The sequence below is a fragment of the Misgurnus anguillicaudatus genome, chromosome 20 (assembly GCF_027580225.2).
Source record: "Misgurnus anguillicaudatus chromosome 20, ASM2758022v2, whole genome shotgun sequence".
Classification (NCBI taxonomy): domain Eukaryota; kingdom Metazoa; phylum Chordata; class Actinopteri; order Cypriniformes; family Cobitidae; genus Misgurnus; species Misgurnus anguillicaudatus.
This window is the reverse complement of record NC_073356.2, coordinates 6142501-6167500: the sequence shown is the minus strand read 5'-3', so window position 1 is coordinate 6167500 and position 25000 is coordinate 6142501. Positions and strand designations below refer to the sequence as shown.

Below are 25000 nucleotides of genomic sequence, written 5' to 3'. Positions count from 1 at the left end.
AATCATTTTCTTTCAATGTTCATTTGTCTTCGTGTCATTTCTGGTAAGTCTTTTTAATGCATTTCATTGTCAGATTGTACACAAGAGCTGTGTGTTTCCTTTGGCCTGTACACATGAGCTGTGTGTTTCCTTTGTCCTAAACGTCAATGCATTTTTCATTTATTCTATGTTTTCGTACATGTTTAATTTGCTTCATTGTAATGTCCTTGTGTTTGCTGAAATTTTGCGACTTGTGAGTTGTTGGCCCACCGCCAGGGTGATCAGAAAAAGTGCTCAATGTTGCTTGAACTAACTCATTTTTGTCTAGAGCCTGAGTGCTCTGGTAAAAAGGCTTAAAGGGCAGGGGGGTTGTTTTGGGGTAACAAACGCTGTTCCCTTGGATACCCAAAAACTCTTACAGGTCCCACCGAGATTTGAACTCGGATCGCTGGATTCAGAGTCCAGAGTGCTAACCATTACACCATGGAACCACTCTTTGAATTAGCGTCTGACCCACTGGGTCACGGAGAAAAGGACACTCGGATAGGGAGCTTCAGTCATACAAACTCTCAAAAGGCTGCCACCAATGCCGAAACCCGGGATCGAACCAGGGACCTTTAGATCTTCAGTCTAACGCTCTCCCAACTGAGCTATTTCGGCCACAAAGATGCTCCCAGCAGGAATTTTCATCACAAATCACAGCAATATAGCAGTCGGCAAAAGGAGGCAAAGAGAAACCTTGGCCCGTACGGGGATCGAACCCGCGACCTTGGCGTTATTAGCACCACGCTCTAACCAACTGAGCTAACCGGCCACGGAACGGCCACGGAACAGCTCCGGTCTCTGCCAAGACTGACATGAATGTTCCACAGTGTGGCAGCATCAAGAAGCAAGGCTAAACAAGGGCTAGTCCGGGATTTGAACCCGGGACCTCTCGCACCCAAAGCGAGAATCATACCCCTAGACCAACGAGCCAAGCCGTGCTGTCTTTTTGCCGTGCCACTGGGAAACATGTGACCACAACACAGTCACCAGCTTCCTCAAGCAGTTCCTTGGGCTGGGCCTGTTTGGTCCTGCTCCTCTGTTTAGCCACAATGAGCCCTAGTGTTGGGCTGGTGTCAAAATAAGCACTTATCGATATGAGTACATGCTTATTGCTTAATATTTGAAATGGTGTGAGAGAACTCGACTGGTCTGCATAAATCTCGGACCTGAACCCAGCTGAACACCTTTGTTATGGATTACAGGCTCTGAGCAAAACACTCATCACCCAAACCCATCAATGATTTGTTCACAGGGTCACAGTCATTTCAGCACAGAAAAAGTCCTTTGCAAAACTGTTGCAACATAGATGGAAACAAAATTATTTGACATGGTCTGTAAGGTATAGCATTAATATTTGTTTTGATTGGAGAAACTGGAATAGATAAATATGTTCATTTATTTTTAATCTAAGGCTATATTCATGGCGAGAACTGGTTTTTGGCAAAGTCAGAAATGCAGGTTACGTGAATTGGAGATGTCAAATTGCCCTTCCCTCGGTTTGTGTGTGTGTATAGATCAAAGTGTCTGTTGTTTTTGGACTGTTTAAGGAAACCAAGTAACGCAGTGCCCAGAGTAATTCCATGCTGACTGAAGGAGAACATGTACACCCCAAACAGAGAGGCCTCCTGACCCAGCCAGGGCTTGAACAGGGGAACTTCTTGCTGTGAGGCAGCTGTGCTCTGTTTGGGGTGGCAACTGTGTCGGCCCAAACACCTTTATTAAAAGGGGCATCCCAACACTTAGTGTAGTTTTAACGTCAAGTAACATCTTAGAAGCCATGTCCTTATCGCATTTTCCAAGTGTTGATCTTAGATTTTAGGAGAAAATTCTGATAAATCATCCGGTAACTAAATTGGACACCATGCATCACTAGCCTGGTTGTATATTTAAGTATCATAGCTCCAGGCACCTCAGGGTACCTACCCAGTGGCCAGGATGATGTGCCTTTCCCGGCCAGGAGGGAGTAGGACAAATAGCCTGGGTCATTTTTCAGGTTGAGTCAATTGTGTTGTTTGAAATCAACTCATCGCTTGTTAAAACAGCAAGCCCTCCGGTAGAAAGCTTAAAGGGTAGGGGGATCGTCTAGGGGTTAACAAACTGAAGACGACCTCGGACACGGTTTCGACCTGACAAGACCAAAGGCGGAGGTGTCGCTGAGAGTCCCTGACGTCCTTTGCGGGTTTCTCGTTGACATTCCTTTCCTGCCAATATTGCCATACACAGCGGCGTTGTGGGTTAAAGCTCCGAGGGACGAGCCTAAAGAGGGGCTCGTCTGGGATTTGAACCCGGGACCTCTCGCACCCTAAGCGAGAATCATACCCCTAGACCAACGAGCCACTCAAAGCGTGCCAGCCCGCCCCCCTGGCAAACATTTTCCCACCACATAGCAGCCAGCTTCCAACAAGCCAAAGCATTCACAAGACAGAGGTAGGGGAATTAGCTCAAATGGTAGAGCGCTCGCTTAGCATGCGAGAGGTAGCGGGATCGATGCCCGCATTCTCCACGTGATTGTGGTTTGTTGTTAATTGCTCTGATGTCACAGACCGGAAGCGTGAAGCTTCACGTTGGGTCCACACATGAACGTCTCCGATACGGATGTTATTTCACAAAGCAACATGGAGCAGGAGCTTAACACTCCAAGAGCATTTTGTTGCCATTTAAAATTGGAATCATTTTCTTTCAATGTTCATTTGTCTTCGTGTCATTTCTGGTAAGTTTTTTTAACTCTTTCACCGCCAGCATTTTTAAAAAAAGTTGCCAGCCAGCGCCAGCGTTTTTCATGATTTTCACCAAAGTTTAATGCCTTCCAGAAAATGTTCTTCTTCAGATATATAAACATACAATAAACCAAATGAAAGATCAGACCCTCTGCTTTCAAACAAAAAAAACCGTTTCATCCTACCTTGAGTAGTTCTTTTGTAATCAGCTTTTGAATATGGGTAGGTTTCTGCAAAAACACCACATTTTGAGCAAAAAGCAGAGATAATTCCATGTTTGTGACGGACTTTTGATAGAGTTCCCATTCAGAGCGATCTTTAAAACAGACACGGACATGCAGCAGCTTGTCAGAGGGCAATACTTCCGGGTTGTATAAGTTGCGGAAGTGCGCCACCTGGTGGATAAAAGCGGTATTGCGGAAAGATGGAATATCTCGTCATTGGCGGGGAAGCGTTTTCTCTTAATTGACGAGATATCTCGTCAATGGCGGGGAAAGAGTTAATGCATTTCATTGTCAGATTGTACACAAGAGCTGTGTGTTTCCTTTGGCCTGTACACATGAGCTGTGTGTTTCCTTTGTCCTAAACGTCAATGCATTTTTCATTTATTCTATGTTTTCGTACATGTTTAATTTGCTTCATTGTAATGTCCTTGTGTTTGCTGAAATTTTGCGACTTGTGAGTTGTTGGCCCACCGCCAGGGTGATCAGAAAAAGTGCTCAATGTTGCTTGAACTAACTCATTTTTGTCTAGAGCCTGAGTGCTCTGGTAAAAAGGCTTAAAGGGCAGGGGGGTTGTTTTGGGGTAACAAACGCTGTTCCCTTGGATACCCAAAAACTCTTACAGGTCCCACCGAGATTTGAACTCGGATCGCTGGATTCAGAGTCCAGAGTGCTAACCATTACACCATGGAACCACTCTTTGAATTAGCGTCTGACCCACTGGGTCACGGAGAAAAGGACACTCGGATAGGGAGCTTCAGTCATACAAACTCTCAAAAGGCTGCCACCAATGCCGAAACCCGGGATCGAACCAGGGACCTTTAGATCTTCAGTCTAACGCTCTCCCAACTGAGCTATTTCGGCCACAAAGATGCTCCCAGCAGGAATTTTCATCACAAATCACAGCAATATAGCAGTCGGCAAAAGGAGGCAAATAGAAACCTTGGCCCGTACGGGGATCGAACCCGCGACCTTGGCGTTATTAGCACCACGCTCTAACCAACTGAGCTAACCGGCCACGGAACAGCCACGGACCAGCTCCGGTCTCTGCCAAGACTGACATGAATGTTCCACAGTGTAGCAGCATCAAGAAGCAAGGCTAAACAAGGGCTCGTCCGGGATTTGAACCCGGGACCTCTCGCACCCAAAGCGAGAATCATACCCCTAGACCAACGAGCCAAGCCGTGCTGTCTTTTTGCCGTGCCACTGGGAAACATGTGACCACAACACAGTCACCAGCTTCCTAAAGCAGTTCCTTGGGCTGGGCCTGTTTGGTCCTGCTCCTCTGTTTAGCCACAATGAGCCCTAGTGTTGGGCTGGTGTCAAAATAAGCACTTATCGATATAAGTACATGCTTATTGCTTAATATTTGAAATGGTGTGAGAGAACTCGACTGGTCTGCATAAATCTCGGACCTGAACCCAGCTGAACACCTTTGTTATGGATTACAGGCTCTGAGCAAAACACTCATCACCCAAACCCATCAATGATTTGTTCACAGGGTCACAGTCATTTCAGCACAGAAAAAGTCCTTTGCAAAACTGTTGCAACATAGATGGAAACAAAATTATTTGACATGGTCTGTAAGGTATAGCATTAATATTTGTTTTGATTGGAGAAACTGGAATAGATAAATATGTTCATTTATTTTTAATCTAAGGCTATATTCATGGCGAGAACTGGTTTTTGGCAAAGTCAGAAATGCAGGTTACGTGAATTGGAGATGTCAAATTGCCCTTCCCTCGGTTTGTGTGTGTGTATAGATCAAAGTGTCTGTTGTTTTTGGACTGTTTAAGGAAACCAAGTAACGCAGTGCCCAGAGTAATTCCATGCTGACTGAAGGAGAACATGTACACCCCAAACAGAGAGGCCTCCTGACCCAGCCAGGGCTTGAACAGGGGAACTTCTTGCTGTGAGGCAGCTGTGCTCTGTTTGGGGTGGCAACTGTGTCGGCCCAAACACCTTTATTAAAAGGGGCATCCCAACACTTAATGTAGTTTTAACGTCAAGTAACATCTTAGAAGCCATGTCCTTATCGCATTTTCCAAGTGTTGATCTTAGATTTTAGGAGAAAATTCTGATAAATCATCCGGTAACTAAATTGGACACCATGCATCACTAGCCTGGTTGTATATTTAAGTATCATAGCTCCAGGCACCTCAGGGTACCTACCCAGTGGCCAGGATGATGTGCCTTTCCCGGCCAGGAGGGAGTAGGACAAATAGCCTGGGTCATTTTTCAGGTTGAGTCAATTGTGTTGTTTGAAATCAACTCATCGCTTGTTAAAACAGCAAGCCCTCCGGTAGAAAGCTTAAAGGGTAGGGGGATCGTCTAGGGGTTAACAAACTGAAGACGACCTCGGACACGGTTTCGACCTGACAAGACCAAAGGCGGAGGTGTCGCTGAGAGCCCCTGACGTCCTTTGCGGGTTTCTCGTTGACATTCCTTTCCTGCCAATATTGCCATACACATCGGCGTTGTGGGTTAAAGCTCCGAGGGACGAGTCTAAAGAGGGGCTCGTCCGGGATTTGAACGCGGGACCTCTCGCACCCTAAGCAAGAATCATACCCCTAGACCAACGAGCCACTCAAAGCGTGCCACCCCGCCCCCCTGGCAAACATTTTCCCACCACATAGCAGCCAGCTTCCAAAAAGCCAAAGCATTCACAAGACAGAGGTAGGGGAATTAGCTCAGATGGTAGAGAGCTCGCTTAGCATGCGAGAGGTAGCGGGATCGATGCCCGCATTCTCCACGTGATTGTGGTTTGTTGTTAATTGCTCTGATGTCACAGACCGGAAGCGTGAAGCTTCACGTTGGGTCCACACATGAACGTCTCCGATACGGATGTTATTTCACAAAGCAACATGGAGCAGGAGCTTAACACTCCAAGAGCATTTTGTTGCCATTTAAAATTGGAATCATTTTCTTTCAATGTTCATTTGTCTTCGTGTCATTTCTGGTAAGTCTTTTTAATGCATTTCATTGTCAGATTGTACACAAGAGCTGTGTGTTTCCTTTGGCCTGTACACATGAGCTGTGTGTTTCCTTTGTCCTAAACGTCAATGCATTTTTCATTTATTCTATGTTTTCGTACATGTTTAATTTGCTTCATTGTAATGTCCTTGTGTTTGCTGAAATTTTGCGACTTGTGAGTTGTTGGCCCACCGCCAGGGTGATCAGAAAAAGTGCTCAATGTTGCTTGAACTAACTCATTTTTGTCTAGAGCCTGAGTGCTCTGGTAAAAAGGCTTAAAGGGCAGGGGGGTTGTTTTGGGGTAACAAACGCTGTTCCCTTGGATACCCAAAAACTCTTACAGGTCCCACCGAGATTTGAACTCGGATCGCTGGATTCAGAGTCCAGAGTGCTAACCATTACACCATGGAACCACTCTTTGAATTAGCGTCTGACCCACTGGGTCACGGAGAAAAGGACACTCGGATAGGGAGCTTCAGTCATACAAACTCTCAAAAGGCTGCCATCAATGCTGAAACCCGGGATCGAACCAGGGACCTTTAGATCTTCAGTCTAACGCTCTCCCAACTGAGCTATTTCGGCCACAAAGATGCTCCCGGCAGGAATTTTCATCACAAATCACAGCAATATAGCAGTCGGCAAAAGGAGGCAAAGTCAGAAATGCAGGTTACGTGAATTGGAGATGTCAAATTGCCCTTCCCTCGGTTTGTGTGTGTGTATAGATCAAAGTGTCTGTTGTTTTTGGACTGTTTAAGGAAACCAAGTAACGCAGTGCCCAGAGTAATTCCATGCTGACTGAAGGAGAACATGTACACCCCAAACAGAGAGGCCTCCTGACCCAGCCAGGGCTTGAACAGGGGAACTTCTTGCTGTGAGGCAGCTGTGCTCTGTTTGGGGTGGCAACTGTGTCGGCCCAAACACCTTTATTAAAAGGGGCATCCCAACACTTAGTGTAGTTTTAACGTCAAGTAACATCTTAGAAGCCATGTCCTTATCGCATTTTCCAAGTGTTGATCTTAGATTTTAGGAGAAAATTCTGATAAATCATCCGGTAACTAAATTGGACACCATGCATCACTAGCCTGGTTGTATATTTAAGTATCATAGCTCCAGGCACCTCAGGGTACCTACCCAGTGGCCAGGATGATGTGCCTTTCCCGGCCAGGAGGGAGTAGGACAAATAGCCTGGGTCATTTTTCAGGTTGAGTCAATTGTGTTGTTTGAAATCAACTCATCGCTTGTTAAAACAGCAAGCCCTCCGGTAGAAAGCTTAAAGGGTAGGGGGATCGTCTAGGGGTTAACAAACTGAAGACGACCTCGGACACGGTTTCGACCTGACAAGACCAAAGGCGGAGGTGTCGCTGAGAGTCCCTGACGTCCTTTGCGGGTTTCTCGTTGACATTCCTTTCCTGCCAATATTGCCATACACAGCGGCGTTGTGGGTTAAAGCTCCGAGGGACGAGTCTAAAGAGGGGCTTGTCCGGGATTTGAACCCGGGACCTCTCGCACCCTAAGCGAGAATCATACCCCTAGACCAACGAGCCACTCAAAGCGTGCCACCCCGCCCCACTGGCAAACATTTTCCCACCACATAGCAGCCAGCTTCCAACAAGCCAAAGCATTCACAAGACAGAGGTAGGGGAATTAGCTCAAATGGTAGAGCGCTCGCTTAGCATGTGAGAGGTAGCGGGATCGATGCCTGCGTTCTCCACGTGATTGTGATTTGTTGTTAATTGCTCTGATGTCACAGACCGGAAGCGTGAAGCTTCACGTTGGGTCCACACATGAACGTCTCCGATACGGATGTTATTTCACAAAGCAACATGGAGCAGGAGCTTAACACTCCAAGAGCATTTTGTTGCCATTTAAAAATTGGAATCATTTTCTTTCAATGTTCATTTGTCTTCGTGTCATTTCTGGTAAGTCTTTTTAATGCATTTCATTGTCAGATTGTACACAAGAGCTGTGTGTTTCCTTTGGCCTGTACACATGAGCTGTGTGTTTCCTTTGTCCTAAACGTCAATGCATTTTTCATTTATTCTATGTTTTCGTACATGTTTAATTTGCTTCATTGTAATGTCCTTGTGTTTGCTGAAATTTTGCGACTTGTGAGTTGTTGGCCCACCGCCAGGGTGATCAGAAAAAGTGCTCAATGTTGCTAGAACTAACTAATTTTTGTCTAGAGCCTGAGTGCTCTGGTAAAAAGGCTTAAAGGGCAGGGGGGTTGTTTTGGGGTAACAAACGCTGTTCCCTTGGATACCCAAAAACTCTTACAGGTCCCACCGAGATTTGAACTCGGATTGCTGGATTCAGAGTCCAGAGTGCTAACCATTACACCATGGAACCACTCTTTGAATTAGCGTCTGACCCACTGGGTCACGGAGAAAAGGACACTCGGATAGGGAGCTTCAGTCATACAAACTCTCAAAAGGATGCTGCCATCAATGCCGAAACCTGGGATCGAACCAGGGACCTTTAGATCTTCAGTCTAACGCTCTCCCATCTGAGCTATTTCGGCCACAAAGTACTCCTGGCAGGAATTTTCATCACAAATCACAGCAATATAGCAGTCGGCAAAAGGAGGCAAAGAGAAACCTTGGCCCGTACGGGGATCGAACCCGCGACCTTGGCGTTATTAGCACCACGCTCTAACCAACTGAGCTAACCGGCCACGGAACGGCCACGGAACAGCTCCGGTCTCTGCCAAGACTGACATGAATGTTCCACAGTGTGGCAGCATCAAGAAGCAAGGCTAAACAAGGGCTAGTCCGGGATTTGAACCCGGGACCTCTCGCACCCAAAGCGAGAATCATACCCCTAGACCAACGAGCCAAGCCGTGCTGTCTTTTTGCCGTGCCACTGGGAAACATGTGACCACAACACAGTCACCAGCTTCCTCAAGCAGTTCCTTGGGCTGGGCCTGTTTGGTCCTGCTCCTCTGTTTAGCCACAATGAGCCCTAGTGTTGGGCTGGTGTCAAAATAAGCACTTATCGATATGAGTACATGCTTATTGCTTAATATTTGAAATGGTGTGAGAGAACTCGACTGGTCTGCATAAATCTCGGACCTGAACCCAGCTGAACACCTTTGTTATGGATTACAGGCTCTGAGCAAAACACTCATCACCCAAACCCATCAATGATTTGTTCACAGGGTCACAGTCATTTCAGCACAGAAAAAGTCCTTTGCAAAACTGTTGCAACATAGATGGAAACAAAATTATTTGACATGGTCTGTAAGGTATAGCATTAATATTTGTTTTGATTGGAGAAACTGGAATAGATAAATATGTTCATTTATTTTTAATCTAAGGCTATATTCATGGCGAGAACTGGTTTTTGGCAAAGTCAGAAATGCAGGTTACGTGAATTGGAGATGTCAAATTGCCCTTCCCTCGGTTTGTGTGTGTGTATAGATCAAAGTGTCTGTTGTTTTTGGACTGTTTAAGGAAACCAAGTAACGCAGTGCCCAGAGTAATTCCATGCTGACTGAAGGAGAACATGTACACCCCAAACAGAGAGGCCTCCTGACCCAGCCAGGGCTTGAACAGGGGAACTTCTTGCTGTGAGGCAGCTGTGCTCTGTTTGGGGTGGCAACTGTGTCGGCCCAAACACCTTTATTAAAAGGGGCATCCCAACACTTAGTGTAGTTTTAACGTCAAGTAACATCTTAGAAGCCATGTCCTTATCGCATTTTCCAAGTGTTGATCTTAGATTTTAGGAGAAAATTCTGATAAATCATCCGGTAACTAAATTGGACACCATGCATCACTAGCCTGGTTGTATATTTAAGTATCATAGCTCCAGGCACCTCAGGGTACCTACCCAGTGGCCAGGATGATGTGCCTTTCCCGGCCAGGAGGGAGTAGGACAAATAGCCTGGGTCATTTTTCAGGTTGAGTCAATTGTGTTGTTTGAAATCAACTCATCGCTTGTTAAAACAGCAAGCCCTCCGGTAGAAAGCTTAAAGGGTAGGGGGATCGTCTAGGGGTTAACAAACTGAAGACGACCTCGGACACGGTTTCGACCTGACAAGACCAAAGGCGGAGGTGTCGCTGAGAGTCCCTGACGTCCTTTGCGGGTTTCTCGTTGACATTCCTTTCCTGCCAATATTGCCATACACAGCGGCGTTGTGGGTTAAAGCTCCGAGGGACGAGCCTAAAGAGGGGCTCGTCTGGGATTTGAACCCGGGACCTCTCGCACCCTAAGCGAGAATCATACCCCTAGACCAACGAGCCACTCAAAGCGTGCCAGCCCGCCCCCCTGGCAAACATTTTCCCACCACATAGCAGCCAGCTTCCAACAAGCCAAAGCATTCACAAGACAGAGGTAGGGGAATTAGCTCAAATGGTAGAGCGCTCGCTTAGCATGCGAGAGGTAGCGGGATCGATGCCCGCATTCTCCACGTGATTGTGGTTTGTTGTTAATTGCTCTGATGTCACAGAACGGAAGCGTGAAGCTTCACGTTGGGTCCACACATGAACGTCTCCGATACGGATGTTATTTCACAAAGCAACATGGAGCAGGAGCTTAACACTCCAAGAGCATTTTGTTGCCATTTAAAATTGGAATCATTTTCTTTCAATGTTCATTTGTCTTCGTGTCATTTCTGGTAAGTTTTTTTAACTCTTTCACCGCCAGCATTTTTAAAAAAAGTTGCCAGCCAGCGCCAGCGTTTTTCATGATTTTCACCAAAGTTTAATGCCTTCCAGAAAATGTTCTTCTTCAGATATATAAACATACAATATACCAAATGAAAGAACAGACCCTCTGCTTTCAAACAAAAAAAACCGTTTCATCCTACCTTGAGTAGTTCTTTTGTAATCAGCTTTTGAATATGGGTAGGTTTCTGCAAAAACACCACATTTTGAGCAAAAAGCAGAGATAATTCCATGTTTGTGACGGACTTTTGATAGAGTTCCCATTCAGAGCGATCTTTAAAACAGACACGGACATGCAGCAGCTTGTCAGAGGGCAATACTTCCGGGTTGTATAAGTTGCGGAAGTGCGCCACCTGGTGGATAAAAGCGGTATTGCGGAAAGACGGAATATCTCGTCATTGGCGGGGAAGCGTTTTCTCTTATTTGACGAGATATCTCGTCAATGGCGGGGAAAGAGTTAATGCATTTCATTGTCAGATTGTACACAAGAGCTGTGTGTTTCCTTTGGCCTGTACACATGAGCTGTGTGTTTCCTTTGTCCTAAACGTCAATGCATTTTTCATTTATTCTATGTTTTCGTACATGTTTAATTTGCTTCATTGTAATGTCCTTGTGTTTGCTGAAATTTTGCGACTTGTGAGTTGTTGGCCCACCGCCAGGGTGATCAGAAAAAGTGCTCAATGTTGCTTGAACTAACTCATTTTTGTCTAGAGCCTGAGTGCTCTGGTAAAAAGGCTTAAAGGGCAGGGGGGTTGTTTTGGGGTAACAAACGCTGTTCCCTTGGATACCCAAAAACTCTTACAGGTCCCACCAAGATTTGAACTCGGATCGCTGGATTCAGAGTCCAGAGTGCTAACCATTACACCATGGAACCACTCTTTGAATTAGCGTCTGACCCACTGGGTCACGGAGAAAAGGACACTCGGATAGGGAGCTTCAGTCATACAAACTCTCAAAAGGCTGCCATCAATGCCGAAACCCGGGATCGAACCAGGGACCTTTAGATCTTCAGTCTAACGCTCTCCCAACTGAGCTATTTCGGCCACAAAGATGCTCCCGGCAGGAATTTTCATCACAAATCACAGCAATATAGCAGTCGGCAAAAGGAGGCAAAGAGAAACCTTGGCCCGTACGGGGATCGAACCCGCGACCTTGGCGTTATTAGCACCACGCTCTAACCAACTGAGCTAACCGGCCACGGAACAGCCACGAACCAGCTCCGGTCTCTGCCAAGACTGACATGAATGTTCCACAGTGTAGCAGCATCAAGAAGCAAGGCTAAACAAGGACTCGTCCGGGATTTGAACCCGGGACCTCTCGCACCCAAAGCGAGAATCATACCCCTAGACCAACGAGCCAAGCCGTGCTGTCTTTTTGCCGTGCCACTGGGAAACATGTGACCACAACACAGTCACCAGCTTCCTAAAGCAGTTCCTTGGGCTGGGCCTGTTTGGTCCTGCTCCTCTGTTTAGCCACAATGAGCCCTAGTGTTGGGCTGGTGTCAAAATAAGCACTTATCGATATAAGTACATGCTTATTGCTTAATATTTGAAATGGTGTGAGAGAACTCGACTGGTCTGCATAAATCTCGGACCTGAACCCAGCTGAACACCTTTGTTATGGATTACAGGCTCTGAGCAAAACACTCATCACCCAAACCCATCAATGATTTGTTCACAGGGTCACAGTCATTTCAGCACAGAAAAAGTCCTTTGCAAAACTGTTGCAACATAGATGGAAACAAAATTATTTGACATGGTCTGTAAGGTATAGCATTAATATTTGTTTTGATTGGAGAAACTGGAATAGATAAATATGTTCATTTATTTTTAATCTAAGGCTATATTCATGGCGAGAACTGGTTTTTGGCAAAGTCAGAAATGCAGGTTACGTGAATTGGAGATGTCAAATTGCCCTTCCCTCGGTTTGTGTGTGTGTATAGATCAAAGTGTCTGTTGTTTTTGGACTGTTTAAGGAAACCAAGTAACGCAGTGCCCAGAGTAATTCCATGCTGACTGAAGGAGAACATGTACACCCCAAACAGAGAGGCCTCCTGACCCAGCCAGGGCTTGAACAGGGGAACTTCTTGCTGTGAGGCAGCTGTGCTCTGTTTGGGGTGGCAACTGTGTCGGCCCAAACACCTTTATTAAAAGGGGCATCCCAACACTTAGTGTAGTTTTAACGTCAAGTAACATCTTAGAAGCCATGTCCTTATCGCATTTTCCAAGTGTTGATCTTAGATTTTAGGAGAAAATTCTGATAAATCATCCGGTAACTAAATTGGACACCATGCATCACTAGCCTGGTTGTATATTTAAGTATCATAGCTCCAGGCACCTCAGGGTACCTACCCAGTGGCCAGGATGATGTGCCTTTCCCGGCCAGGAGGGAGTAGGACAAATAGCCTGGGTCATTTTTCAGGTTGAGTCAATTGTGTTGTTTGAAATCAACTCATCGCTTGTTAAAACAGCAAGCCCTCCGGTAGAAAGCTTAAAGGGTAGGGGGATCGTCTAGGGGTTAACAAACTGAAGACGACCTCGGACACGGTTTCGACCTGACAAGACCAAAGGCGGAGGTGTCGCTGAGAGTCCCTGACGTCCTTTGCGGGTTTCTCGTTGACATTCCTTTCCTGCCAATATTGCCATACACAGCGGCGTTGTGGGTTAAAGCTCCGAGGGACGAGCCTAAAGAGGGGCTCGTCTGGGATTTGAACCCGGGACCTCTCGCACCCTAAGCGAGAATCATACCCCTAGACCAACGAGCCACTCAAAGCGTGCCAGCCCGCCCCCCTGGCAAACATTTTCCCACCACATAGCAGCCAGCTTCCAACAAGCCAAAGCATTCACAAGACAGAGGTAGGGGAATTAGCTCAAATGGTAGAGCGCTCGCTTAGCATGCGAGAGGTAGCGGGATCGATGCCCGCATTCTCCACGTGATTGTGGTTTGTTGTTAATTGCTCTGATGTCACAGACCGGAAGCGTGAAGCTTCACGTTGGGTCCACACATGAACGTCTCCGATACGGATGTTATTTCACAAAGCAACATGGAGCAGGAGCTTAACACTCCAAGAGCATTTTGTTGCCATTTAAAATTGGAATCATTTTCTTTCAATGTTCATTTGTCTTCGTGTCATTTCTGGTAAGTTTTTTTAACTCTTTCACCGCCAGCATTTTTAAAAAAAGTTGCCAGCCAGCGCCAGCGTTTTTCATGATTTTCACCAAAGTTTAATGCCTTCCAGAAAATGTTCTTCTTCAGATATATAAACATACAATATATCAAATGAAAGAACAGACCCTCTGCTTTCAAACAAAAAAAACCGTTTCATCCTACCTTGAGTGGTTCTTTTGTAATCAGCTTTTGAATATGGGTAGGTTTCTGCAAAAACACCACATTTTGAGCAAAAAGCAGAGATAATTCCATGTTTGTGACGGACTTTTGATAGAGTTCCCATTCAGAGCGATCTTTAAAACAGACACGGACATGTAGCAGCTTGTCAGAGGGCAATACTTCCGGGTTGTATAAGTTGCGGAAGTGCGCCACCTGGTGGATAAAAGCGGTATTGCGGAAAGACGGAATATCTCGTCATTGGCGGGGAAGCGTTTTCTCTTAATTGACGAGATATCTCGTCAATGGCGGGGAAAGAGTTAATGCATTTCATTGTCAGATTGTACACAAGAGCTGTGTGTTTCCTTTGGCCTGTACACATGAGCTGTGTGTTTCCTTTGTCCTAAACGTCAATGCATTTTTCATTTATTCTATGTTTTCGTACATGTTTAATTTGCTTCATTGTAATGTCCTTGTGTTTGCTGAAATTTTGCGACTTGTGAGTTGTTGGCCCACCGCCAGGGTGATCAGAAAAAGTGCTCAATGTTGCTTGAACTAACTCATTTTTGTCTAGAGCCTGAGTGCTCTGGTAAAAAGGCTTAAAGGGCAGGGGGGTTGTTTTGGGGTAACAAACGCTGTTCCCTTGGATACCCAAAAACTCTTACAGGTCCCACCGAGATTTGAACTCGGATCGCTGGATTCAGAGTCCAGAGTGCTAACCATTACACCATGGAACCACTCTTTGAATTAGCGTCTGACCCACTGGGTCACGGAGAAAAGGACACTCGGATAGGGAGCTTCAGTCATACAAACTCTCAAAAGGCTGCCATCAATGCCGAAACCCGGGATCGAACCAGGGACCTTTAGATCTTCAGTCTAACGCTCTCCCAACTGAGCTATTTCGGCCACAAAGACGCTCCCGGCAGGAATTTTCATCACAAATCACAGCAATATAGCAGTCGGCAAAAGGAGGCAAAGAGAAACCTTGGCCCGTACGGGGATCGAACCCGCGACCTTGGCGTTATTAGCACCACGCTCTAACCAACTGAGCTAACCGGCCACGGAACAGCCACGGACCAGCTCCGGTCTCTGCCAAGACTGACATGAATGTTCCACAGTGTAGCAGCATCAAGAAGCAAGGCTAAACAAGGACTCGTCCGGGATTTGAACCCGGGACCTCTCGCACCCAAAGCGAGAATCATACCCCTAGACCAACGAGCCAAGCCGTGCTGTCTTTTTGCCGTGCCACTGGGAAACATGTGACCACAACACAGTCACCAGCTTCCTAAAGCAGTTCCTTGGGCTGGGCCTGTTTGGTCCTGCTCCTCTGTTTAGCCACAATGAGCCCTAGTGTTGGGCTGGTGTCAAAATAAGCACTTATCGATATAAGTACATGCTTATTGCTTAATATTTGAAATGGTGTGAGAGAACTCGACTGGTCTGCATAAATCTCGGACCTGAACCCAGCTGAACACCTTTGTTATGGATTACAGGCTCTGAGCAAAACACTCATCACCCAAACCCATCAATGATTTGTTCACAGGGTCACAGTCATTTCAGCACAGAAAAAGTCCTTTGCAAAACTGTTGCAACATAGATGGAAACAAAATTATTTGACATGGTCTGTAAGGTATAGCATTAATATTTGTTTTGATTGGAGAAACTGGAATAGATAAATATGTTCATTTATTTTTAATCTAAGGCTATATTCATGGCGAGAACTGGTTTTTGGCAAAGTCAGAAATGCAGGTTACGTGAATTGGAGATGTCAAATTGCCCTTCCCTCGGTTTGTGTGTGTGTATAGATCAAAGTGTCTGTTGTTTTTGGACTGTTTAAGGAAACCAAGTAACGCAGTGCCCAGAGTAATTCCATGCTGACTGAAGGAGAACATGTACACCCCAAACAGAGAGGCCTCCTGACCCAGCCAGGGCTTGAACAGGGGAACTTCTTGCTGTGAGGCAGCTGTGCTCTGTTTGGGGTGGCAACTGTGTCGGCCCAAACACCTTTATTAAAAGGGGCATCCCAACACTTAGTGTAGTTTTAACGTCAAGTAACATCTTAGAAGCCATGTCCTTATCGCATTTTCCAAGTGTTGATCTTAGATTTTAGGAGAAAATTCTGATAAATCATCCGGTAACTAAATTGGACACCATGCATCACTAGCCTGGTTGTATATTTAAGTATCATAGCTCCAGGCACCTCAGGGTACCTACCCAGTGGCCAGGATGATGTGCCTTTCCCGGCCAGGAGGGAGTAGGACAAATAGCCTGGGTCATTTTTCAGGTTGAGTCAATTGTGTTGTTTGAAATCAACTCATCGCTTGTTAAAACAGCAAGCCCTCCGGTAGAAAGCTTAAAGGGTAGGGGGATCGTCTAGGGGTTAACAAACTGAAGACGACCTCGGACACGGTTTCGACCTGACAAGACCAAAGGCGGAGGTGTCGCTGAGAGTCCCTGACGTCCTTTGCGGGTTTCTCGTTGACATTCCTTTCCTGATTGTACACAAGAGCTGTGTGTTTCCTTTGGCCTGTACACATGAGCTGTGTGTTTCCTTTGTCCTAAACGTCAATGCATTTTTCATTTATTCTATGTTTTCGTACATGTTTAATTTGCTTCATTGTAATGTCCTTGTGTTTGCTGAAATTTTGCGACTTGTGAGTTGTTGGCCCACCGCCAGGGTGATCAGAAAAAGTGCTCAATGTTGCTTGAACTAACTCATTTTTGTCTAGAGCCTGAGTGCTCTGGTAAAAAGGCTTAAAGGGCAGGGGGGTTGTTTTGGGGTAACAAACGCTGTTCCCTTGGATACCCAAAAACTCTTACAGGTCCCACCGAGATTTGAACTCGGATCGCTGGATTCAGAGTCCAGAGTGCTAACCATTACACCATGGAACCACTCTTTGAATTAGCGTCTGACCCACTGGGTCACGGAGAAAAGGACACTCGGATAGGGAGCTTCAGTCATACAAACTCTCAAAAGGCTGCCACCAATGCCGAAACCCGGGATCGAACCAGGGACCTTTAGATCTTCAGTCTAACGCTCTCCCAACTGAGCTATTTCGGCCACAAAGATGCTCCCAGCAGGAATTTTCATCACAAATCACAGCAATATAGCAGTCGGCAAAAGGAGGCAAAGAGAAACCTTGGCCCGTACGGGGATCGAACCCGCGACCTTGGCGTTATTAGCACCACGCTCTAACCAACTGAGCTAACCGGCCACGGAACAGCCACGGACCAGCTCCGGTCTCTGCCAAGACTGACATGAATGTTCCACAGTGTAGCAGCATCAAGAAGCAAGGCTAAACAAGGGCTCGTCCGGGATTTGAACCCGGGACCTCTCGCACCCAAAGCGAGAATCATACCCCTAGACCAACGAGCCAAGCCGTGCTGTCTGCATAAATCTCGGACCTGAACCCAGCTGAACACCTTTGTTATGGATTACAGGCTCTGAGCAAAACACTCATCACCCAAACCCATCAATGATTTGTTCACAGGGTCACAGTCATTTCAGCACAGAAAAAGTCTTTTGCAAAACTGTTGCAACATAGATGGAAACAAAATTATTTGACATGGTCTGTAAGGTATAGCATTAATATTTGTTTTGATTGGAGAAACTGGAATAGATAAATATGTTCATTTATTTTTAATCTAAGGCTATATTCATGGCGAGAACTGGTTTTTGGCAAAGTCAGAAATGCAGGTTACGTGAATTGGAGATGTCAAATTGCCCTTCCCTCGGTTTGTGTGTGTGTATAGATCAAAGTGTCTGTTGTTTTTGGACTGTTTAAGGAAACCAAGTAACGCAGTGCCCAGAGTAATTCCATGCTGACTGAAGGAGAACATGTACACCCCAAACAGAGAGGCCTCCTGACTCAGCCAGGGCTTGAACAGGGGAACTTCTTGCTCTGAGGCAGCTGTGCTCTGTTTGGGGTGGCAACTGTGTCGGCCCAAACACCTTTATTAAAAGGGGCATCCCAACACTTAGTGTAGTTTTAACGTCAAGTAACATCTTAGAAGCCATGTCCTTATCGCATTTTCCAAGTGTTGATCTTAGATTTTAGGAGAAAATTCTGATAAATCATCCGGTAACTAAATTGGACACCATGCATCACTAGCCTGGTTGTATATTTAAGTATCATAGCTCCAGGCACCTCAGGGTACCTACCCAGTGGCCAGGATGATGTGCCTTTCCCGGCCAGGAGGGAGTAGGACAAATAGCCTGGGTCATTTTTCAGGTTGAGTCAATTGTGTTGTTTGAAATCAACTCATCGCTTGTTAAAACAGCAAGCCCTCCGGTAGAAAGCTTAAAGGGTAGGGGGATCGTCTAGGGGTTAACAAACAGAAGACGACCTCGGACACGGTTTCGACCTGACAAGACCAAAGGCGGAGGTGTCGCTGAGAGTCCCTGACGTCCTTTGCGGGTTTCTCGTTGACATTCCATTCCTTTCCTGCCAATATTGCCATAAACACAGCGGCGTTGTGGGTTAAAGCTCCGAGGGACGAGTCTAAAGAGGGGCTCGTCCGGGATTTGAACCCGGGACCTCTCGCACCCTAAGCGAGAATCATACCCCTAGACCAACGAGCCACTCAAAGCGTGCCACCCCGCCCCCCTGGCAAACATTTTCCCACCACATAGCAGCCAGCTTCCAACAAGCCAAAGCATTCACAAGACAGAGGTAGGGGAATTAGCTCAAATGGTAGAGCGCTCGCTTAGCATGCGAGAGGTAGCGGGATCGATGCCCGCATTCTCCACGTGATTGTGGTTTGTTGTTAATTGCTCTGATGTCACAGACCGGAAGCGTGAAGCTTCACGTTGGGTCCACACATGAACGTTTCCGATACAGATGTTATTTCACAAAGCAACATGGAGCAGGAGCTTAACACTCCAAGAGCATTTTGTTGCCATTTTAAATTGGAATCATTTTCTTTCAATGTTCATTTGTCTTCGTGTCATTTCTGGTAAGTCTTTTTAATGCATTTCATTGTCAGATTGTACACAAGAGCTGTGTGTTTCCTTTGGCCTGTACACATGAGCTGTGTGTTTCCTTTGTCCTAAACGTCAATGCATTTTTCATTTATTCTATGTTTTCGTACATGTTTAATTTGCTTCATTGTAATGTCCTTGTGTTTGCTGAAATTTTGCGACTTGTGAGTTGTTGGCCCACCGCCAGGGTGATCAGAAAAAGTGCTCAATGTTGCTTGAACTAACTCATTTTTGTCTAGAGCCTGAGTGCTCTGGTAAAAAGGCTTAAAGGGCAGGGGGGTTGTTTTGGGGTAACAAACGCTGTTCCCTTGGATACCCAAAAACTCTTACAGGTCCCACCGAGATTTGAACTCGGATCGCTGGATTCAGAGTCCAGAGTGCTAACCATTACACCATGGAACCACTCTTTGAATTAGCGTCTGACCCACTGGGTCACGGAGAAAAGGACACTCGGATAGGGAGCTTCAGTCATACAAACTCTCAAAAGGCTGCCATCAATGCCGAAACCCGGGATCGAACCAGGGACCTTTAGATCTTCAGTCTAACGCTCTCCCAACTGAGCTATTTCGGCCACAAAGATGCTCCCGGCAGGAATTTTCATCACAAATCACAGCAATATAGCAGTCGGCAAAAGGAGGCAAAGAGAAACCTTGGCCCGTACGGGGATCGAACCCGCGACCTTGGCGTTATTAGCACCACGCTCTAACCAACTGAGCTAACCGGCCACGGAACAGCCACGGACCAGCTCCGGTCTCTGCCAAGACTGACATGAATGTTCCACAGTGTAGCAGCATCAAGAAGCAAGGCTAAACAAGGGCTCGTCCGGGATTTGAACCCGGGACCTCTCGCACCCAAAGCGAGAATCATACCCCTAGACCAACGAGCCAAGCCGTGCTGTCTTTTTGCCGTGCCACTGGGAAACATGTGACCACAACACAGTCACCAGCTTCCTCAAGCAGTTCCTTGGGCTGGGCCTGTTTGGTCCTGCTCCTCTGTTTAGCCACAATGAGCCCTAGTGTTGGGCTGGTGTCAAAATAAGCACTTATCGATATAAGTACATGCTTATTGCTTAATATTTGAAATGGTGTGAGAGAACTCGACTGGTCTGCATAAATCTCGGACCTGAACCCAGCTGAACACCTTTGTTATGGATTACAGGCCCTGAGCAAAACACTCATCACCCAAACCCATCAATGATTTGTTCACAGGGTCACAGTCATTTCAGCACAGAAAAAGTCCTTTGCAAAACTGTTGCAACATAGATGGAAACAAAATTATTTGACATGGTCTGTAAGGTATAGCATTAATATTTGTTTTGATTGGAGAAACTGGAATAGATAAATATGTTCATTTATTTTTAATCTAAGGCTATATTCATGGCGAGAACTGTTTTTTGGCAAAGTCAGAAATGCAGGTTACGTGAATTGGAGATGTCAAATTGCCCTTCCCTCGGTTTGTGTGTGTGTATAGATCAAAGTGTCTGTTGTTTTTGGACTGTTTAAGGAAACCAAGTAACGCAGTGCCCAGAGTAATTCCATGCTGACTGAAGGAGAACATGTACACCCCAAACAGAGAGGCCTCCTGACCCAGCCAGGGCTTGAACAGGGGAACTTCTTGCTGTGAGGCAGCTGTGCTCTGTTTGGGGTGGCAACTGTGTCGGCCCAAACACCTTTATTAAAAGGGGCATCCCAACACTTAATGTAGTTTTAACGTCAAGTAACATCTTAGAAGCCATGTCCTTATCGCATTTTCCAAGTGTTGATCTTAGATTTTAGGAGAAAATTCTGATAAATCATCCGGTAACTAAATTGGACACCATGCATCACTAGCCTGGTTGTATATTTAAGTATCATAGCTCCAGGCACCTCAGGGTACCTACCCAGTGGCCAGGATGATGTGCCTTTCCCGGCCAGGAGGGAGTAGGACAAATAGCCTGGGTCATTTTTCAGGTTGAGTCAATTGTGTTGTTTGAAATCAACTCATCGCTTGTTAAAACAGCAAGCCCTCCGGTAGAAAGCTTAAAGGGTAGGGGGATCGTCTAGGGATTAACAAACTGAAGACGACCTCGGACACGGTTTCGACCTGACAAGACCAAAGGCGGAGGTGTCGCTGAGAGTCCCTGACGTCCTTTGCGGGTTTCTCGTTGACATTCCTTTCCTGCCAATATTGCCATACACATCAGCGTTGTGGGTTAAAGCTCCGAGGGACGAGTCTAAAGAGGGGTTCGTCCGGGATTTGAACCCGGGACCTCTCGCACCCTAAGCAAGAATCATACCCCTAGACCAACGAGCCACTCAAAGCGTGCCACCCCGCCCCCCTGGCAAACCTTTTCCCACCACATAGCAGCCAGCTTCCAACAAGCCAAAGCATTCCCAAGACAGAGGTAGGGGAATTAGCTCAAATGGTAGAGCGCTCGCTTAGCATGCGAGAGGTAGCGGGATCGATGCCCGCATTCTCCACGTGATTGTGGTTTGTTGTTAATTGCTCTGATGTCACAGACCGGAAGCGTGAAGCTTCACGTTGGGTCCACACATGAACGTCTCCGATACGGATGTTATTTCACAAAGCAACATGGAGCAGGAGCTTAACACTCCAAGAGCATTTTGTTGCCATTTAAAATTGGAATCATTTTCTTTCAATGTTCATTTGTCTTCGTGTCATTTCTGGTAAGTCTTTTTAATGCATTTCATTGTCAGATTGTACACAAGAGCTGTGTGTTTCCTTTGGCCTGTACACATGAGCTGTGTGTTTCCTTTGTCCTAAACGTCAATGCATTTTTCATTTATTCTATGTTTTCGTACATGTTTAATTTGCTTCATTGTAATGTCCTTGTGTTTGCTGAAATTTTGCGACTTGTGAGTTGTTGGCCCACCGCCAGGGTGATCAGAAAAAGTGCTCAATGTTGCTTGAACTAACTCATTTTTGTCTAGAGCCTGAGTGCTCTGGTAAAAAGGCTTAAAGGGCAGGGGGGTTGTTTTGGGGTAACAAACGCTGTTCCCTTGGATACCCAAAAACTCTTACAGGTCCCACCGAGATTTGAACTCGGATCGCTGGATTCAGAGTCCAGAGTGCTAACCATTACACCATGGAACCACTCTTTGAATTAGCGTCTGACCCACTGGGTCACGGAGAAAAGGACACTCGGATAGGGAGCTTCAGTCATACAAACTCTCAAAAGGCTGCCATCAATGCCGAAACCCGGGATCGAACCAGGGACCTTTAGATCTTCAGTCTAACGCTCTCCCAACTGAGCTATTTCGGCCACAAAGACGCTCCCGGCAGGAATTTTCATCACAAATCACAGCAATATAGCAGTCGGCAAAAGGAGGCAAAGAGAAACCTTGGCCCGTACGGGGATCGAACCCGCGACCTTGGCGTTATTAGCACCACGCTCTAACCAACTGAGCTAACCGGCCACGGAACAGCCACGGACCAGCTCCGGTCTCTGCCAAGACTGACATGAATGTTCCACAGTGTAGCAGCATCAAGAAGCAAGGCTAAACAAGGACTCGTCCGGGATTTGAACCCGGGACCTCTCGCACCCAAAGCGAGAATCATACCCCTAGACCAACGAGCCAAGCCGTGCTGTCTTTTTGCCGTGCCACTGGGAAACATGTGACCACAACACAGTCACCAGCTTCCTAAAGCAGTTCCTTGGGCTGGGCCTGTTTGGTCCTGCTCCTCTGTTTAGCCACAATGAGCCCTAGTGTTGGGCTGGTGTCAAAATAAGCACTTATCGATATGAGTACATGCTTATTGCTTAATATTTGAAATGGTGTGAGAGAACTCGACTGGTCTGCATAAATCTCGGACCTGAACCCAGCTGAACACCTTTGTTATGGATTACAGGCTCTGAGCAAAACACTCATCACCCAAACCCATCAATGATTTGTTCACAGGGTCACAGTCATTTCAGCACAGAAAAAGTCCTTTGCAAAACTGTTGCAACATAGATGGAAACAAAATTATTTGACATGGTCTGTAAGGTATAGCATTAATATTTGTTTTGATTGGAGAAACTGGAATAGATAAATATGTTCATTTATTTTTAATCTAAGGCTATATTCATGGCGAGAACTGGTTTTTGGCAAAGTCAGAAATGCAGGTTACGTGAATTGGAGATGTCAAATTGCCCTTCCCTCGGTTTGTGTGTGTGTATAGATCAAAGTGTCTGTTGTTTTTGGACTGTTTAAGGAAACCAAGTAACGCAGTGCCCAGAGTAATTCCATGCTGACTGAAGGAGAACATGTACACCCCAAACAGAGAGGCCTCCTGACCCAGCCAGGGCTTGAACAGGGGAACTTCTTGCTGTGAGGCAGCTGTGCTCTGTTTGGGGTGGCAACTGTGTCGGCCCAAACACCTTTATTAAAAGGGGCATCCCAACACTTAGTGTAGTTTTAACGTCAAGTAACATCTTAGAAGCCATGTCCTTATCGCATTTTCCAAGTGTTGATCTTAGATTTTAGGAGAAAATTCTGATAAATCATCCGGTAACTAAATTGGACACCATGCATCACTAGCCTGGTTGTATATTTAAGTATCATAGCTCCAGGCACCTCAGGGTACCTACCCAGTGGCCAGGATGATGTGCCTTTCCCGGCCAGGAGGGAGTAGGACAAATAGCCTGGGTCATTTTTCAGGTTGAGTCAATTGTGTTGTTTGAAATCAACTCATCGCTTGTTAAAACAGCAAGCCCTCCGGTAGAAAGCTTAAAGGGTAGGGGGATCGTCTAGGGGTTAACAAACTGAAGACGACCTCGGACACGGTTTCGACCTGACAAGACCAAAGGCGGAGGTGTCGCTGAGAGTCCCTGACGTCCTTTGCGGGTTTCTCGTTGACATTCCTTTCCTGCCAATATTGCCATACACATCGGCGTTGTGGGTTAAAGCTCCGAGGGACGAGTCTAAAGAGGGGCTCGTCCGGGATTTGAACCCGGGACCTCTCGCACCCTAAGCAAGAATCATACCCCTAGACCAACGAGCCACTCAAAGCGTGCCACCCCGCCCCCCTGGCAAACATTTTCCCACCACATAGCAGCCAGCTTCCAACAAGCCAAAGCATTCCCAAGACAGAGGTAGGGGAATTAGCTCAAATGGTAGAGCGCTCGCTTAGCATGCGAGAGGTAGCGGGATCGATGCCCGCATTCTCCACGTGATTGTGGTTTGTTGTTAATTGCTCTGATGTCACAGACCGGAAGCGTGAAGCTTCACGTTGGGTCCACACATGAACGTCTCCGATACGGATGTTATTTCACAAAGCAACATGGAGCAGGAGCTTAACACTCCAAGAGCATTTTGTTGCCATTTAAAATTGGAATCATTTTCTTTCAATGTTCATTTGTCTTCGTGTCATTTCTGGTAAGTCTTTTTAATGCATTTCATTGTCAGATTGTACACAAGAGCTGTGTGTTTCCTTTGGCCTGTACACATGAGCTGTGTGTTTCCTTTGTCCTAAACGTCAATGCATTTTTCATTTATTCTATGTTTTCGTACATGTTTAATTTGCTTCATTGTAATGTCCTTGTGTTTGCTGAAATTTTGCGACTTGTGAGTTGTTGGCCCACCGCCAGGGTGATCAGAAAAAGTGCTCAATGTTGCTTGAACTAACTCATTTTTGTCTAGAGCCTGAGTGCTCTGGTAAAAAGGCTTAAAGGGCAGGGGGGTTGTTTTGGGGTAACAAACGCTGTTCCCTTGGATACCCAAAAACTCTTACAGGTCCCACCGAGATTTGAACTCGGATCGCTGGATTCAGAGTCCAGAGTGCTAACCATTACACCATGGAACCACTCTTTGAATTAGCGTCTGACCCACTGGGTCACGGAGAAAAGGACACTCGGATAGGGAGCTTCAGTCATACAAACTCTCAAAAGGCTGCCACCAATGCCGAAACCCGGGATCGAACCAGGGACCTTTAGATCTTCAGTCTAACGCTCTCCCAACTGAGCTCTTTCGGCCACAAACATGCTCCCAGCAGGAATTTTCATCACAAATCACAGCAATATAGCAGTCGGCAAAAGGAGGCAAAGAGAAACCTTGGCCCGTACGGGGATCGAACCCGCGACCTTGGCGTTATTAGCACCACGCTCTAACCAACTGAGCT

General features: G+C 46.3%; 47 non-coding genes across 47 annotated transcripts in view; 6 read left to right on the top strand and 41 right to left on the bottom strand.

Annotated features, from left to right (window-relative positions):
* Positions 1-398: 398 nt before the first annotated feature.
* Positions 399-470, bottom strand: trnaq-cug (transfer RNA glutamine (anticodon CUG)). Its single transcript has one exon. It is a non-coding gene; the product is annotated as a tRNA-Gln (tRNA).
* A 96-nt stretch (positions 471-566) lies between these two features.
* trnaf-gaa (transfer RNA phenylalanine (anticodon GAA)) lies at positions 567-639 on the bottom strand. The gene has a single exon. It is a non-coding gene; the product is annotated as a tRNA-Phe (tRNA).
* Positions 640-719: 80 nt separating this feature from the next.
* trnai-aau (transfer RNA isoleucine (anticodon AAU)) lies at positions 720-793 on the bottom strand. The gene has a single exon. It is a non-coding gene; the product is annotated as a tRNA-Ile (tRNA).
* Positions 794-882: 89 nt separating this feature from the next.
* Positions 883-954, bottom strand: trnap-ugg (transfer RNA proline (anticodon UGG)). Its single transcript has one exon. It is a non-coding gene; the product is annotated as a tRNA-Pro (tRNA).
* Positions 955-2288: 1334 nt separating this feature from the next.
* On the bottom strand, positions 2289-2360 carry trnap-agg (transfer RNA proline (anticodon AGG)). The gene has a single exon. It is a non-coding gene; the product is annotated as a tRNA-Pro (tRNA).
* Positions 2361-2454: 94 nt separating this feature from the next.
* trnaa-agc (transfer RNA alanine (anticodon AGC)) lies at positions 2455-2527 on the top strand. Its single transcript has one exon. It is a non-coding gene; the product is annotated as a tRNA-Ala (tRNA).
* Positions 2528-3585: 1058 nt separating this feature from the next.
* On the bottom strand, positions 3586-3657 carry trnaq-cug (transfer RNA glutamine (anticodon CUG)). The gene has a single exon. It is a non-coding gene; the product is annotated as a tRNA-Gln (tRNA).
* A 96-nt stretch (positions 3658-3753) lies between these two features.
* On the bottom strand, positions 3754-3826 carry trnaf-gaa (transfer RNA phenylalanine (anticodon GAA)). The gene has a single exon. It is a non-coding gene; the product is annotated as a tRNA-Phe (tRNA).
* Positions 3827-3906: 80 nt separating this feature from the next.
* trnai-aau (transfer RNA isoleucine (anticodon AAU)) lies at positions 3907-3980 on the bottom strand. The gene has a single exon. It is a non-coding gene; the product is annotated as a tRNA-Ile (tRNA).
* An 89-nt stretch (positions 3981-4069) lies between these two features.
* Positions 4070-4141, bottom strand: trnap-ugg (transfer RNA proline (anticodon UGG)). The gene has a single exon. It is a non-coding gene; the product is annotated as a tRNA-Pro (tRNA).
* Positions 4142-6276: 2135 nt separating this feature from the next.
* Positions 6277-6348, bottom strand: trnaq-cug (transfer RNA glutamine (anticodon CUG)). Its single transcript has one exon. It is a non-coding gene; the product is annotated as a tRNA-Gln (tRNA).
* A 1059-nt stretch (positions 6349-7407) lies between these two features.
* On the bottom strand, positions 7408-7479 carry trnap-agg (transfer RNA proline (anticodon AGG)). Its single transcript has one exon. It is a non-coding gene; the product is annotated as a tRNA-Pro (tRNA).
* Positions 7480-8209: 730 nt separating this feature from the next.
* trnaq-cug (transfer RNA glutamine (anticodon CUG)) lies at positions 8210-8281 on the bottom strand. The gene has a single exon. It is a non-coding gene; the product is annotated as a tRNA-Gln (tRNA).
* Positions 8282-8380: 99 nt separating this feature from the next.
* trnaf-gaa (transfer RNA phenylalanine (anticodon GAA)) lies at positions 8381-8453 on the bottom strand. The gene has a single exon. It is a non-coding gene; the product is annotated as a tRNA-Phe (tRNA).
* Positions 8454-8532: 79 nt separating this feature from the next.
* Positions 8533-8606, bottom strand: trnai-aau (transfer RNA isoleucine (anticodon AAU)). The gene has a single exon. It is a non-coding gene; the product is annotated as a tRNA-Ile (tRNA).
* An 89-nt stretch (positions 8607-8695) lies between these two features.
* Positions 8696-8767, bottom strand: trnap-ugg (transfer RNA proline (anticodon UGG)). The gene has a single exon. It is a non-coding gene; the product is annotated as a tRNA-Pro (tRNA).
* A 1334-nt stretch (positions 8768-10101) lies between these two features.
* On the bottom strand, positions 10102-10173 carry trnap-agg (transfer RNA proline (anticodon AGG)). Its single transcript has one exon. It is a non-coding gene; the product is annotated as a tRNA-Pro (tRNA).
* A 94-nt stretch (positions 10174-10267) lies between these two features.
* On the top strand, positions 10268-10340 carry trnaa-agc (transfer RNA alanine (anticodon AGC)). Its single transcript has one exon. It is a non-coding gene; the product is annotated as a tRNA-Ala (tRNA).
* A 1058-nt stretch (positions 10341-11398) lies between these two features.
* trnaq-cug (transfer RNA glutamine (anticodon CUG)) lies at positions 11399-11470 on the bottom strand. The gene has a single exon. It is a non-coding gene; the product is annotated as a tRNA-Gln (tRNA).
* A 96-nt stretch (positions 11471-11566) lies between these two features.
* Positions 11567-11639, bottom strand: trnaf-gaa (transfer RNA phenylalanine (anticodon GAA)). Its single transcript has one exon. It is a non-coding gene; the product is annotated as a tRNA-Phe (tRNA).
* An 80-nt stretch (positions 11640-11719) lies between these two features.
* Positions 11720-11793, bottom strand: trnai-aau (transfer RNA isoleucine (anticodon AAU)). Its single transcript has one exon. It is a non-coding gene; the product is annotated as a tRNA-Ile (tRNA).
* Positions 11794-11882: 89 nt separating this feature from the next.
* Positions 11883-11954, bottom strand: trnap-ugg (transfer RNA proline (anticodon UGG)). The gene has a single exon. It is a non-coding gene; the product is annotated as a tRNA-Pro (tRNA).
* Positions 11955-13288: 1334 nt separating this feature from the next.
* trnap-agg (transfer RNA proline (anticodon AGG)) lies at positions 13289-13360 on the bottom strand. The gene has a single exon. It is a non-coding gene; the product is annotated as a tRNA-Pro (tRNA).
* Positions 13361-13454: 94 nt separating this feature from the next.
* On the top strand, positions 13455-13527 carry trnaa-agc (transfer RNA alanine (anticodon AGC)). The gene has a single exon. It is a non-coding gene; the product is annotated as a tRNA-Ala (tRNA).
* A 1058-nt stretch (positions 13528-14585) lies between these two features.
* trnaq-cug (transfer RNA glutamine (anticodon CUG)) lies at positions 14586-14657 on the bottom strand. Its single transcript has one exon. It is a non-coding gene; the product is annotated as a tRNA-Gln (tRNA).
* A 96-nt stretch (positions 14658-14753) lies between these two features.
* trnaf-gaa (transfer RNA phenylalanine (anticodon GAA)) lies at positions 14754-14826 on the bottom strand. Its single transcript has one exon. It is a non-coding gene; the product is annotated as a tRNA-Phe (tRNA).
* An 80-nt stretch (positions 14827-14906) lies between these two features.
* On the bottom strand, positions 14907-14980 carry trnai-aau (transfer RNA isoleucine (anticodon AAU)). The gene has a single exon. It is a non-coding gene; the product is annotated as a tRNA-Ile (tRNA).
* An 89-nt stretch (positions 14981-15069) lies between these two features.
* Positions 15070-15141, bottom strand: trnap-ugg (transfer RNA proline (anticodon UGG)). Its single transcript has one exon. It is a non-coding gene; the product is annotated as a tRNA-Pro (tRNA).
* A 1599-nt stretch (positions 15142-16740) lies between these two features.
* trnaq-cug (transfer RNA glutamine (anticodon CUG)) lies at positions 16741-16812 on the bottom strand. Its single transcript has one exon. It is a non-coding gene; the product is annotated as a tRNA-Gln (tRNA).
* Positions 16813-16908: 96 nt separating this feature from the next.
* Positions 16909-16981, bottom strand: trnaf-gaa (transfer RNA phenylalanine (anticodon GAA)). The gene has a single exon. It is a non-coding gene; the product is annotated as a tRNA-Phe (tRNA).
* An 80-nt stretch (positions 16982-17061) lies between these two features.
* Positions 17062-17135, bottom strand: trnai-aau (transfer RNA isoleucine (anticodon AAU)). Its single transcript has one exon. It is a non-coding gene; the product is annotated as a tRNA-Ile (tRNA).
* Positions 17136-17224: 89 nt separating this feature from the next.
* Positions 17225-17296, bottom strand: trnap-ugg (transfer RNA proline (anticodon UGG)). The gene has a single exon. It is a non-coding gene; the product is annotated as a tRNA-Pro (tRNA).
* Positions 17297-18430: 1134 nt separating this feature from the next.
* trnap-agg (transfer RNA proline (anticodon AGG)) lies at positions 18431-18502 on the bottom strand. The gene has a single exon. It is a non-coding gene; the product is annotated as a tRNA-Pro (tRNA).
* A 94-nt stretch (positions 18503-18596) lies between these two features.
* trnaa-agc (transfer RNA alanine (anticodon AGC)) lies at positions 18597-18669 on the top strand. The gene has a single exon. It is a non-coding gene; the product is annotated as a tRNA-Ala (tRNA).
* Positions 18670-19231: 562 nt separating this feature from the next.
* Positions 19232-19303, bottom strand: trnaq-cug (transfer RNA glutamine (anticodon CUG)). Its single transcript has one exon. It is a non-coding gene; the product is annotated as a tRNA-Gln (tRNA).
* Positions 19304-19399: 96 nt separating this feature from the next.
* On the bottom strand, positions 19400-19472 carry trnaf-gaa (transfer RNA phenylalanine (anticodon GAA)). The gene has a single exon. It is a non-coding gene; the product is annotated as a tRNA-Phe (tRNA).
* An 80-nt stretch (positions 19473-19552) lies between these two features.
* On the bottom strand, positions 19553-19626 carry trnai-aau (transfer RNA isoleucine (anticodon AAU)). The gene has a single exon. It is a non-coding gene; the product is annotated as a tRNA-Ile (tRNA).
* An 89-nt stretch (positions 19627-19715) lies between these two features.
* Positions 19716-19787, bottom strand: trnap-ugg (transfer RNA proline (anticodon UGG)). Its single transcript has one exon. It is a non-coding gene; the product is annotated as a tRNA-Pro (tRNA).
* Positions 19788-21287: 1500 nt separating this feature from the next.
* Positions 21288-21360, top strand: trnaa-agc (transfer RNA alanine (anticodon AGC)). Its single transcript has one exon. It is a non-coding gene; the product is annotated as a tRNA-Ala (tRNA).
* A 562-nt stretch (positions 21361-21922) lies between these two features.
* Positions 21923-21994, bottom strand: trnaq-cug (transfer RNA glutamine (anticodon CUG)). Its single transcript has one exon. It is a non-coding gene; the product is annotated as a tRNA-Gln (tRNA).
* Positions 21995-22090: 96 nt separating this feature from the next.
* On the bottom strand, positions 22091-22163 carry trnaf-gaa (transfer RNA phenylalanine (anticodon GAA)). Its single transcript has one exon. It is a non-coding gene; the product is annotated as a tRNA-Phe (tRNA).
* An 80-nt stretch (positions 22164-22243) lies between these two features.
* Positions 22244-22317, bottom strand: trnai-aau (transfer RNA isoleucine (anticodon AAU)). Its single transcript has one exon. It is a non-coding gene; the product is annotated as a tRNA-Ile (tRNA).
* Positions 22318-22406: 89 nt separating this feature from the next.
* On the bottom strand, positions 22407-22478 carry trnap-ugg (transfer RNA proline (anticodon UGG)). The gene has a single exon. It is a non-coding gene; the product is annotated as a tRNA-Pro (tRNA).
* A 1334-nt stretch (positions 22479-23812) lies between these two features.
* trnap-agg (transfer RNA proline (anticodon AGG)) lies at positions 23813-23884 on the bottom strand. Its single transcript has one exon. It is a non-coding gene; the product is annotated as a tRNA-Pro (tRNA).
* Positions 23885-23978: 94 nt separating this feature from the next.
* On the top strand, positions 23979-24051 carry trnaa-agc (transfer RNA alanine (anticodon AGC)). The gene has a single exon. It is a non-coding gene; the product is annotated as a tRNA-Ala (tRNA).
* Positions 24052-24613: 562 nt separating this feature from the next.
* On the bottom strand, positions 24614-24685 carry trnaq-cug (transfer RNA glutamine (anticodon CUG)). The gene has a single exon. It is a non-coding gene; the product is annotated as a tRNA-Gln (tRNA).
* Positions 24686-24934: 249 nt separating this feature from the next.
* trnai-aau (transfer RNA isoleucine (anticodon AAU)) overlaps positions 24935-25000 on the bottom strand; it is a 74-nt gene continuing 8 nt past the window's right edge. Inside the window, exon 1 of the tRNA in view lies at positions 24935-25000. This exon is cut by the window's right edge and continues 8 nt beyond it. This is a non-coding gene — a tRNA (tRNA-Ile).